At 31.0% G+C, this 13,428-nt stretch overlaps 1 non-coding gene across 1 annotated transcript; it reads left to right on the top strand.

The window, feature by feature from the left end:
- The first annotated feature begins 3,931 nt into the window (after window positions 1–3,931).
- LOC127542179 (U6atac minor spliceosomal RNA) lies at window positions 3,932–4,059 on the top strand. The gene has a single exon (XR_007948572.1). It is a non-coding gene; the product is annotated as a U6atac minor spliceosomal RNA (small nuclear RNA).
- Window positions 4,060–13,428: the final 9,369 nt, after the last annotated feature.

The following is a 13,428-nucleotide window of genomic DNA, read 5'->3' as shown; positions in this document are numbered from 1 at the left end:
CAGTGATGGACAGAAGCAGCTACACCCAAAGAAAGAATACTGGGAAATGAATGTAAACTGTTTGCATTATTGTTTTTCTTCCCGGGTTATTTTTATCTTCTGAATCCAACTCTTCCTGTACAACAAGAGAACTGTTCAGTTCTGCACACGTATGTTGCATCTAGGAAATACTGTGACATATTTAACATGTATGGGACTGCTTGCCATCTAGGGGAGAGAGTGGAGGAAGGGAGGGGGAAAGTTGGAAGAGAAGTGAGTGCAAGGGATAATGTTTTAAAAATTACCCAGGCATAGGTTCTGTCAAGAAAGTTATAATTATTTTAAAAAAAAAAGTCACTTGAGAAATCAGGAAAAAAAAAAAAAGATTTTGGCATCAATATTCATTAGGGAATTGGTCTATAATTTTCTTTCTCTGTTTTCAACCTCCCTGGTTGAGTTATCAATACCATGTCTGTGTCATAAAAGGAAATTGGTAGGACTCCTTCAATCCCTATTTTTTTTCCAAATAGTTTATATAGAATTGGAGTTAATTGTTCTTTAATTGGCAGAATTCACATGTAAATCCATCTGGTCCTGGGGATTTTTTCATAGGGAATTGATTAATCATGTGTTCTACTTCTTTTTCTAAAATAGGACTGTTTAATGAATTTACTTCTTCCTATGTTAATCTTGGAAAACTATTCTTCCATTTCATTTAAGTTATCAAATTTATTGGCATAAAGTTGCGCAAATTAACTCCTAATTATTGCTTTAATTTTCTCTTCATTAGTTTCAAGTTTTCCCTTTTCATTTTTAAGACTAATAATCTGATTTTCCTCTTTCCTTTTTCTAATCAAATTTACTAACAGTTTATCTATTCTGTTGTTTTTTTTTCATAGAACCAACTCTTAATTTTATTTATTAATTCAATAGTTTTTTTTTTTTTTACTTTCAATTTTATTAATCTCTCCTTTTATTTTTAGAATTTTGAGTTTAGTGTTTGATTGGAGTTTTTTAATTTGCTCTTTTTCTAGCTTTTTTAGTTGCAAGCTTAATTCATTGATTTTCTCTTTCTCTATTTTATGCAAGTTGGCCTCTAAAGATAATAGTTCCCATTTTTACCACTTTGGCTGCATCCTACACATTTTGGGATGATGTCTCATTATTGTCATTTTCTTGGGTGAAATTATTACTTATGTCTATGATTTGCTGTTTCACCCAGTCATTCTTTAGGATGAGATTATTTAGTTTCCAATTATTTTTTGGTCTATGTTCCCCTGGCTAGGGGGACATGTTTCTAGAAAATTATCCAAAAATCTACTTGAAACAATTAACAGCTTTAGCAGTTATAGGATTTATAAAATTCACCCATACAAATCATCAGCATTTCTACATATTACTGACAAAGGCCAGTAGCAAGAGATAGAAAGAAAAATTATATTTAAAATAACTCTAGACAAAATTAAATATTTGGACAAACTCAAGAACTATATAAACATAATTATAAAACACTTCTTATACAAATAAAGTAAAATCTAAACAATTGGAATACCAATTGTTCATTGGTAGGCTGAGGTAATATAATAAAAATGATAATTCTACCTGAATTGATCTAGTATATTACCATATCAATCAAACTACCAAAAATATTTTATAGCATTAGAAAAAGTAATAAAGAAATTCATCTGGAAGAATAAAAGGTCAAGAATAACAAGGTAACTAATGAAAGAAAATATAAAAGATGGTTCTCTAGCAGTACCAGATCTAAAACTCTATTACAAAACAGCAGTCATCAAAACCATTTGGTATTAGCCAAAAATAGACTATTGTATTGGTAGAACAGGTTACATACACATGATACATTAGACAATTACTATAATAATATACTGTTTGATAAACTGATAACCACCAATTTCTGGAATAAGAACTCAGCATTTCACAAAAATGAAATGAAAATGAAAAATAATCTGTCAGAATCTCGGCATATATCTACATTTCACACTCTATACCAAAATATGATCAAAATGCATACATGATTTGGGCATAAAATGTGATATCATACTCAAATTAGGAGAGTAAGAGATATATCACCTATCAGATCTTTGGAAAAGGGAATAATATAATAAAAGAAGAACTAGAAAACATTAATAAGAACAAGATGGACAACTTTGCTTAAACTAAATATTTTTACTCAAATATACCGATGCAGTCAAGATTAGAAGGGAAATAATAAAAAGCTGAGAAAGAACATTTTACATTGTTTCTGATAAAGTGTTTCTTATAAAGAAATCATTTCTAAAATACATAAAGAATAGTCAAATTTATAAGAAAAAAGCCATTCCCTAGTTGATAAATGGTCAAAGGATATGAACAGACAATTGCCAGATGAAGAAATTAAAGCCATTTCTAGCCATATTGAAAAAAATGCTTTAAATCACTACTGATTAGAGAAAAGCAAATTAAAATAACTCTGAGGTACAACTCAAATCTCTGAGATTGGCTAAAATTAGAGAAAAAGATAATGATAAATGTTGAAGTAGATGTGGGAAAAATGGGACATTAATGCATTGTTGGTGGAGTTGTGAATAATCTAACCATTCTGGAGAGCAACTTGGAATTATGTCTAAATGGTTATAAAAACTGTGTATACCCTTTGACCTAGCAGTGCTACTACTGAAAATTATGATCCCATTTGGGATATTGTTGGCAGAGATATTTGAGTGGTTTCTTATTTCTGTCTCCACCTCATTTTATACATGGGGAGCTAAATCAGACAGGGTTAAATGTCTTGTTCATGGTCACACAGCTAGAAATAATATAAGACCAAGGACATCATAACAGAGGGAAAAGGACCCATATCTGCAAAACATGTTTGTAGCAGTTTTTTTTTTTTTTTTTTTTTTTTTTGTGATGGCAAAGAATTGGAAAATGAGCAGATGTCCATCAAGTGGGTAATGGCTGAATGAGTTATGGTATATGAAAATAATGGAATGTTATTTCCAAAATGATGAAGAGGTTGATTTTAGAAAGTCATAGAAAGATTTATTAGAGCCGATGCTGAGTGAAACAAGCAGAACAAGAAACACATTGTACACAAGAACAGCAAGCTTGTGCTATGATCAACTATGACAGATTTAGTTCTTGTCAGCTGTTCAGTGATCCAAGGTAATCCCCATAAACTTTGGATAGAAAATGTCATTTTGCCTTCAGACAGACAACTATGAAATTGAATGTAAATCAAGACATGCTACATTTCCTTTTTCCCCTTTTTTTCTTCACTTTTTTCTATCATTTTTTCCCTTTTGTCCTGATTTTTCTCTCTCAACATGATTCATAAATGTGTACTTAAAAAAAATGTATATGTAAACCAGAAAAACAAAAAAAGAAAAAAATACCTATCTTCATAATTATTAATATAATTAAATAATTTGAAATATTATTAATATTAATCATTTCATCAGTCCCTTTCTCCCCTCTTGAAAGACTGAATATTTAATCTACATTAAAAGATTGGAATCCTAACTTTCCTATCTACTGCCTAGGAGACCTTGAGTAAGCAATCTATGCTTTTTTAACTTAGTTTCCTCACCTGTGAAGTAAAGGCATAGGAGAGAATGAACTCTAATTTTCCTTTCACTCCTAAATTGTATCAATCAGCAAGAATTTATTCAGCATCTATTACATGGTTTGTATTCTGTTAGATGCTAAGAATGCAAATATAAGTAAAGCAATCTCTACTCACACACAAAAAAAAAAAACTTACAATACTTTTCTTTTGAAATATGTTTATTTTAAATCAGAAAAAATTAGAAAAATCCAATGATCATTTCCATGTATATTGTAGAACAGAAAAAGTGTACTGCATATTAAACTTCAGAGCTTTCTAATGTTCAGTGCACTTTTCTTTGAAGAATATGTTTGAATTATATCTTTAAAGCTGTGCTATTTGTCTATGTTGAATGAACAGAGAGAAGTTAAATGCTCCCTTTTAAAAGGATAGAAAAAAAAATCCAAGTAGTCTTTACAATACAAAAGGTCAAGACATTATTACTTAGTCTGTGGCACTAACTATGTTTTTAGGGCATCTAGGAGGTGAAGTGGATAGAGTGTTGGGATAGAGTCAGAAAGCCTCATGTTCCTGAGTTCAAATATGGCTTTATTTAATTCCCAGCTGTGTTACCATGAACAAGTCACTTAATCCTGTCTGCTTCAGCTCCTCATCTATAAAATGAGTGGGAAATGGAAATGATAAACCATTCAAATATCTCTGGCAAGAATATTGAAGATGGAATGATACAGAATTGTATACAACTGAACAACAAAGACTTTCCAAATTTCTTCCTGGTCACTAACTTTAAAAAAAAAAAAAAACAAACATGTCTTATTGACATTCCTTTTTTTTTTTAACTTTTCTTTTGGATTACTCTCTCCTTGTCTTCCTATCTTCATACACTTGAAATAGAAAAAATGAAGTGGTGATGTCCTAGTTTAGAGAGATATATATGAGCAAGCAAAACAAATTCCCATGTTGACTGTATTTAAAATGTAAACTGCACATGATGTCCATCTGCTTTCTGTTAAGAGATGACTAGAAAGTTTTATTGTCAGTCTTTTGGAATTGTAGTTGGTTGTATCATTAATTTTCGTTTTCAAGGGTTTTTTTGTTTTGTTCTGTTAGTTTGTTATCCTTTTACCTAAAAAGTTTTTCTTTATAATATTTTTCATTATGGTATAGTTAACTTGTCAACCCGTTCCTGCTGACTTCACTCTGCACTCAATTCATATAGGTCTTCACAGGTACTTCTGAAACTGAAGGAGTTCATCCTCTAAAATGAAATACATGGACAAGTAATATGATTCCTTAAACATGACTTGAATCAGTCTATCATAAACTCATTATTGTTTATTATTATTATTATTATCATTATTTTAGTTTTCATTTTGTCTCAGACTTCTATGATTAATTGGTCTATGTGAATCCAGGTTGCAGATAAGCTTTTTCTTTTCTTCTGGAGGTTGCTAAAAGAACAAACTTTCTCCTGAGCTCTGAGTAGTATTAGGGCAAAAATATTAGATACATAATACACAAATAGGCAGAGAACTCTTTTTGGTGCTGAAATTAGAAATATCCAAGAGAGAAACATTTCCACAATGTGAATTTAAAGACTGAAATGATTTAAAGAGTGACCATTCAGATCATGTGACAAAGTCCTGAATACAAATACGAAACCTGAAAATGAAACTTTTCTGAATGTAGAAATAGAAAAATAAAATACCTGGTTTTGAATTTTACTCATATGAAACAAAGTATATACATCAAGCTCCAAATTTCACACACACATATGCATAGAGGTAATGTCATATTATTTATAGATAGATATAGGATAACAAACTCCAATAATATATGCATACTGCATATATGCATATACATATGTTTCTATATCTCTATGAATATAGGTATGTACATGTATTTGTATATAATCATACATGCCTGTTCTTATATGAATACATGTGTTATTTGTGGTTTTAATCTGTACATATTGAGCATTTTAACTTAAAAAAAAAAAACAGGTAAAAATAGAAAGTAGTAACTGGAGTGACCTTTTCCAAAACTGTAGCAACTATATACATATTGGAGGAGGGTTAGATTTTATGGAAATATCGCTAAATGCTGGCCATAAATGTTTGCATACTCATTGATCAATTAGAATCATATTCCAACAACACATAATAGAATACTACCTTTTGCCTTTAGCCCTTTCTATCCTGATCTTCATCTCTCCTTCCAATCAGTACATTGGATAAATCTCCTGTGATTTCATTCTAGATGAAGTATATTTCTCCTTTCTTGAAAAAAATTTAAAGGATTTTGCTGGAAGAATATTTCATCTGTTATTTTTATCACAAAGATAATAGAATAGGAGAAAGAATCATGTACACAAATTTATTTGTAGTAGCTGTTTTTGGAATGATATAGAACCAGAAACTAAAGCAGTACTACACATCAGATATGGATTGGCTGAACAAATTATGTTATATGAATGTAATAGAATACTCATGCCATATGAAACAATGAAAGGAATGACTTCAGAGAAATTTCAGAAATATGGACCAATTCCAAGTGATCAGAGCAAAGATAATAAATTACACAATAATAACAACCTTGTAAAGACAAAAAAAAAAAAAAAAAACTTTAAAAGACTTAACAACACTGATAAATGAAATGACCATGGATAAGAATGTTGTCCATTTCTTAAAAGAAAAAATGATGGAATCAGGGAATAGATAGAGATATATGATTTGGGACATGATGAATGTGGGAATTTATTTATTTGGCTACATAATGATTAACAGTTTATTTTTTTTTTTCTTCTAGTGTGGGAGAAGAAGAGATGTGGGACAGGGAAATATAGATTTTTATTCATAAGAAAAACAAAATTTTAAATCAAAAGAGTGCTATTGCATCAACAATGTTGTATAACTATTCCAATTGTTTAATTATTCATAAGATCCCAAAATTTTAAGGTTTGAAGGAACGTTGGAGAAAACTCATTAAAAAAAAACAAAACATTTCACAAAAAAGAAACTGAGTCCTAAGTGACGTTAAGTCACCTTCCCAAAGTTACTCAGTAATTTAGTAACAGAGTCAAGCCTGAAACCTATTCTGCTGACTTTAATTCCAATGATTGCTTTCATTACTGTAAGCTGTCTTGAGACTCTCCCCCACCCCCAACCCCAGCCCCAGGTATACTAACCAAATCCACTAAATATCTCTATTAAATTTCGATACAACCTTTTTTGGGATTTAACTGTAACATTTTCTATAGCAATTAGGAAACACACACACAACAACAACAACAACAAAAGAAACTCAAAAGACAGCTTTATTTCTTCACTGTGACTTTTAGATGATTTTCATTAGTGTTCTGTACTTGTTTTTCACCTATAACATTAGGACAGTGAATCTTAAAGGTACCTTCTGATTCTAAATCAACAATGCATTGATCAAAATGGTAACTATATATTAAAGAAGAATAAATCTATTCACAGTTTCTGTTTTTCTTATCAAATTGGAGAAGAAAGGAGTCCCAGATTCACAGTACTACTTGAGAAAAGCAGTAACTGTTAGAACCTTGTTGCTCCTGCTTCTATAGTCAAGGCAGAGAGAAATTGATTTAAGGGGCCTATCCTTTTGAACCTAAGGTCCATTTTCAGCTTCTCTTCTGGGACGAGTACTTTATTCTCAATAAATAGGCTTTGTGCTTACATAAGGTCTTTCAGCTGTTGACACTCCTGCTCATATGTATTTGGATGGCATGGTGACAGCTTTACAATTTGATTGAACTGTTTGAATAGGCCATTGGGTTAAGTGGACAACCTGCTTAACACATCAAGTGTAGAGCTTTCTGTAGGGAGAGTCTCCTTTCTAATAAAATTCAAAATCAACTGGCTGCCAAATTTCTCATTATTTTGGATGCCTGCTATCCAGTCTTTACTGAAGGATAGACTTTTAGTTACAAATTATAATTTTCTAGCTGTCAAAATAAATGCAGTGTTTAATAGTATTGGTAGGAGTAGTCATCAGTAAAACAGACATGTAGATACATATGTTACATAAATACCACTGGACTTTCAAGATTTTTGAAAGAAAAACATATGAGGTCTTACCCAGTCCAACTGACCACTGACAAAATATCAACATGCTTACAAAACTTCTAGTATTCCCATGGAATTCTGATTGCTAACATGCAAATATATTATGGCAAAGTGGAAAGAGGATTGTTTAAGGAATCAGGGAGTGTAACTTTTAATTTAGCCTATGCTAACTTGATCAAATAGTCTAATCTCTGCTTTATATTTTAGAATTTCAGGGGACCTCAGTGATCATAAGATCCCTTTGGTAATATGTTAAAAGCAATCTATGAATGATTTCTCAGAATACTGTTTCAATGAATAAAATACAAAAATTGAAAAGGGAACTAATTATATTAAAGATATCCATGTTAAAATGAATGGATGCCCATCAATTGGAGAATGGTTGGGTAAATTGTGGTATATGAATGTTATTGAATATTATTGTTCTGTAAGAAATGACCAGCAGGATGAATACAGAGACACTTGGAGAGACTTACATGAACTGATGCTAAGTGAAATGAGCAGAACCAGGAGATCCTTATATACTTCAACAACAATACTGTATGAAGATGTATTCTGATGGAAGTGGATTTCTTTGACAAAGAGATCTAACTCAGTTTCAATTGATCAATGATGGACAGAAGCAGCTACACCCAAAGAAAGAACCCTGGGAAATGAATGTAAACTGTTTGCATTTTTGTTTTTCTTCCCAGGTTATTTATACCTTCTGAATCCAATTCTCCCTGTGCAACAAGAGAACTATTTGGTTCCGTGCACATATATTGTATCTAAGATATACTGTGATATATTTAACATGTATAGGACTGCTTGCCATCTGGGGAAAGGGGTGGAGGGAGGGAAGGGAAAAATCAGAACAGAAGTGAGTGCAAGGGATAATGTTGTAAAAATAAAAATTACCCTGGCATGGGTTCTGTCAATAAAAAGTTATTTATAAAATAAAGATATCCATGTTTTCACACAAAAAAACACAGACCCCTTGAAATAGTCCATGAATTCTAAGTTGAGAACTCAGTGGTATAGACCAATACTTTCCTTTAACTGTTGAGAACCAGACTGCTAAAGTGATTTGCCCAAAGTGATACAGATAGTGAAAGACAGAATTAGAACTTGGAATAAATTTCATGCTATTTTCTAACTCCTGATTCAAAGGCCTGCCTATTCTGCCATATTTGCTTTTCCATCTAGTGTGGGTTATTAACAGCTTATACTTCTCTAATGTTGTACCATGTTCAGAACCCTATGATAGAAAATCTAAGTTACAAGGAACCTTTTTATTTCAATTTTTTCCTATTTATTCCAATGCATTACAGGATGGATATATATTCTCCATTATCTTTAACAAGTATCAAATAACACTTACTTTTCTAAAACGGTCATCTTTTCTGTATCTGGCAGAATACCTTGTAGATATAAGGTGCTAATAAATGTTAATTGAATAAATGACCTTTGACAGTAGCAATGGTGTTGCTAGTGAAGGTGATTGTAAAGAGCTGAAACTCTTGAGTTGATGCACTGAGGTCAGGACAACTGAGCACTTAAGACTAACTATCAATTGGATACTACTCTATTAGCATATGCTTGGAAAATGGCCCTCCCCACTATTCTGTTCTGGTCCAATCTTTTGGTGTATACAGAGAATTGTGGGAAGGATTAGGGTGTAGAGTAAAATTAGCCAGAGTCACTTCTGGGCAGGAGACAGAGAAGAGAGTCATAGAGATTCTGCATCCATCTCATTCACTTCTACCCCTAAAGACCAAGAATAAAGACCAAGGACTTTTACATATCCTTCTGGCTCATTCTAAGGTATCCAGGGTGCTAAAATTCAGTCTTCACAGGTGATGGTAGTGGTTGTATCTGTATTTTTTGTTTCCAGCTTCAGGATAATATTCAGACAATTATAATTTTGATAATATTTTTTCAGTCATATTGTTCTATAGCTGGAATTTTTCATTTGTAAGTTGGACTTAATGAATAATCAACTATGATTTTCTCTTATTCTTTAACTTAACTATGACCATGAACAAACAACTCAGTTTCTTCATATGTATGATGGCAATAAAAATTCATGCAATACTGGCTCACAAATTTGCTATAATAAAATGTTTTGAAAACTTTAAATTGTAGCATTGTCAATTTGATAGAATAATTATTTTTTACTGAAATACTGTAGTTTATTTTTAAATGTTTAATTGATATTAATGATGACAGCTGCCATTCATTTGGTGCTTGAAGATTTGCAAAGCACTTTAACCATGCTATATCATTTAATTCTCACAACAATGACACAGGGCTTATTATTGTCCCAATTTTATAGATGAGGTAGTTGAGAGTAAAGAAAAAAAAAAAAGATTAAATGACTTGCTGAGTAAAATACATACACACATATATAGTAAAGGTCCAAGACTTCAATTTTTTTATCTACAAAATAAGGAAAATTGAGATTAAAATAAATGCCCTTTCTAGACCCTTTCAATGTAGAACGTATGATACTCTAATGTTATATATTATATTCATATCATATTTTCAGCCAAACCAAACTATTAATGATATGAAGTATCCACATAAATGATGCTATAGTAACAAATCTTGATAATTTTAAGTCTCTATCAATTGCATAGTTATGTAAATTACATTGATTATTTTGAAAGAAGACTCATTTTTACTCTGAAGTAGTAGAGTCTGGTACAATATAGTTAATTAGCATCTGCTAAGAATGGGCCAATCACCTCAGGTAAAATATACAAGTTATATATTATAACAGAATAAAACCTTGAGAAAGTTATATCTCATATTTCTTTCATCTAAATCAATTGGGTGTTTAAAAAAAAACACAACTTATATTACATTCATTTTTTAAAATCTGTTTTTCAAATTCCATTTAATCTTAAGGTAAACCTTATACTTTAATAAAATATATATATATATATATATATATATATATATATATATATATATATATATATATATATATATATATATACTGATAGACCTCATGGCTTCCCTTTCATTTTCTAAAGGCATGTTATCTTTCTTGATATTTAATTTCCAGGTACTTTGCAAAGAAGAAAAACAAGTTATAAAGGACCACAGTGTTTTCTTCAGAGCACTATGAGAAAAGGAATGCCAAGCTTACCTTTGGCATTTGTTTCTAACTCAAATTATTCTGTTAATGGAGAATTGTTTTGCTTTTTTTAAAAATAGAAGTAGTAGTGGGTTGTACATCCATACTTTTTTTAAAAAATTAAATTGATAGAATACTCAACTTACAGTTTTTCTCCATTTATGAAACAAACAAACAGCCATATATAGGTAATGCAAACTTAAAGGAAAACATACACAAGTTGATAAATATCATGGTAAAGGCTCATGAATCCATGACACATCTCAGAGACACAACTGTAATGCCAACAATCTCTTAGTTCAGGTTCAATTTTTGGATGAAATGGGGTACTTATAAATCACTGAAGATTTAAGAAAAGGTTTACTTCACCCTAGAACAGACACAAAGATATCTAACAATTGTAGAGTTATGGTGTTTACCTTTTTTGGACAGGCTTCACTAGTTTCTTATGGAAATATATCTTGCTCAGGCAGTGGCAACTAGATGATCTTAGGTACTAACTCTGATGAACCAATGACTGAGGAAGTCATGTGTTCCCATCCTTTCATATCTATTGTACCTTTTTAAAAGTTTGAGAGATATATTTTCTGGTTAATTAATCATTTCATTACTACTGCTAATGAATTAAAAATAAAATAGGTTAGTGATACTACTGAATGCTAAAAGCAAATCATGATAGTGCACTCACAGTTTATATGCCCTTGAAAAAATGTGTATTCTTGAGGATCACAATTAACTCTGATTAATTAACAATTAATGAGAAAATGAGAAGTGGACTTATTCTAACGAGAAGATGGGAATTTTATTTTAGTTATGTAATTTATTTCTAAATTCTAAAAAATCTTAAGCCATTTACTCAAAGAATTTATTACCATTCAAATTGAGTAGATTACAATGGACTTCCCCATCTGAGTGGGATTTGAACAAGACTTAGGAAAAAGATAATTCAACTTTATTATTAGTAAAAGTTCTTCAGCGACTGAACAACCTATGAGTTTCTGAAAAAAAAAAACTGGTCCTAATTCAATAATTGATTATTAGTTTGAGAGAAAAATGGCATTTTTCTCATCTCAGATGACCAGGAGGTCATCTGATCATGGAGCATGTTGAGCCTAATCAGGTATGAGAGGGAGCTCTGATCAAGGGTCTACATTATATTCCCTTGTTAGTGACAAAAATTTTGAATAAAAAGTTGAGGCCAACATTACTTTCCTTTTAATAAAGTCTTTGCATGTTGTAAATAGGAGGAAAGAAACTACAACAGTTAATGAAACATTACATCACAGCATATAAAAGACCATTGAAGCATCTGGGTATATTTAATTTGGAGAAGAAAAAAAAAAAAAGAAAACAATCAGTGGAGACATGATAATGATATTCAAGTATTGGAGGTACCATCTTTTAAGACAATAAATTAACTTCAATTTACCTATTTGGACCCCAGAGCTCAGAAAAAGGAACAGCTAGGTATATGTTGCAAAAGTTATTTTAGGCTAGATGTCAGGAAGAAACCCAAGAAGCAAACAAAATCAAAACTTCCTAACAGCTGTCTTAAAAGGAAAAGGCCACCTTAAAAATATTGAGCTCCATATATGGTTTTTAGGAGGTGTCTGGTTATTGACTTGCTGTTTATGCTATAGTAGAAGATTTTTTGAGATATAGGTTGGATTAAATGACCATTGAATTCCCTTTGAAATTTTAAATTCTGGGATTCTATCATATGATGATCATCCACATCACCTATGGAATTATTCATTTAGGTCAAGAGTTCTTAATATGGGGTTTCATTATTTTTTAAAAAAATGTATTTTGTAACTGCTTTTGTATAACTTGTGGTCACTTTTATAATACTTTGTATACTATTTTAAATTAAAACATTTTTCTGAGAAAGGCAAAAGGATTCTAATACACACGTGTGCACAGGCACACACACACAGATATGCAAACACACATACAAGCATTCACACTTAAGAAATTGTTCTAGGAAAATTAACAATTAAAAAATACTGGAATGCCTCACTAAATGGACCTATTGGCAATTAACCAAAATGGATAACCAATAATCATTACTATTCAATATTGATAAATAAGTACATCATTAGAAATCATGAAAAATAAAATATTTTACCATTACTAGGATTCACTTTTTTTCTCCATACAATGAAAATAGCTCACAATAACATTTTCTAGCATGTGTATTATCAATGTTTTTTTATTATTTGAAACTATTTTCCCCATGAGAATTCATCAATAGTTTTAAAGTAAGTCAACAGTGACTTTTATTTGCATTAATTTGATAAATAATTGTGCCTGTAATTCAATATATGTTATACATTTGCAGTATATAAATTAACCATGAGTATGTAAGTAAAGGATTTTGTGATAATAAAACAGTAAAACTATGTTTTGAGGTGGCCAAAATTATATTTCAAAAGTTTAATGTCCTTATGATCTGACAAAGAACAAATCTATATAACACAAATTCTGACCTTTATATAGCCTGCAAAGCTTGATAAAGAAACAGTATTGACAAAAGACCTTCATTTCTTTTTTTTTAATAACTTTTTATTGATAGAACTCATGCCAGGGTAATTTTTTACAACATTATCCCTTGCATTCACTTCTGTTCCGATTTTCCCCTCCCTCCTTCCACCCCCTCCCCCAGATGGCAA

This window comes from Antechinus flavipes, chromosome 6, assembly GCF_016432865.1.
Source record: "Antechinus flavipes isolate AdamAnt ecotype Samford, QLD, Australia chromosome 6, AdamAnt_v2, whole genome shotgun sequence".
Lineage (NCBI taxonomy): Eukaryota > Metazoa > Chordata > Mammalia > Dasyuromorphia > Dasyuridae > Antechinus > Antechinus flavipes.
The sequence above is the reverse complement of the archived record's forward strand: the minus strand, read 5'-3'. Positions and strand labels throughout refer to the sequence as shown.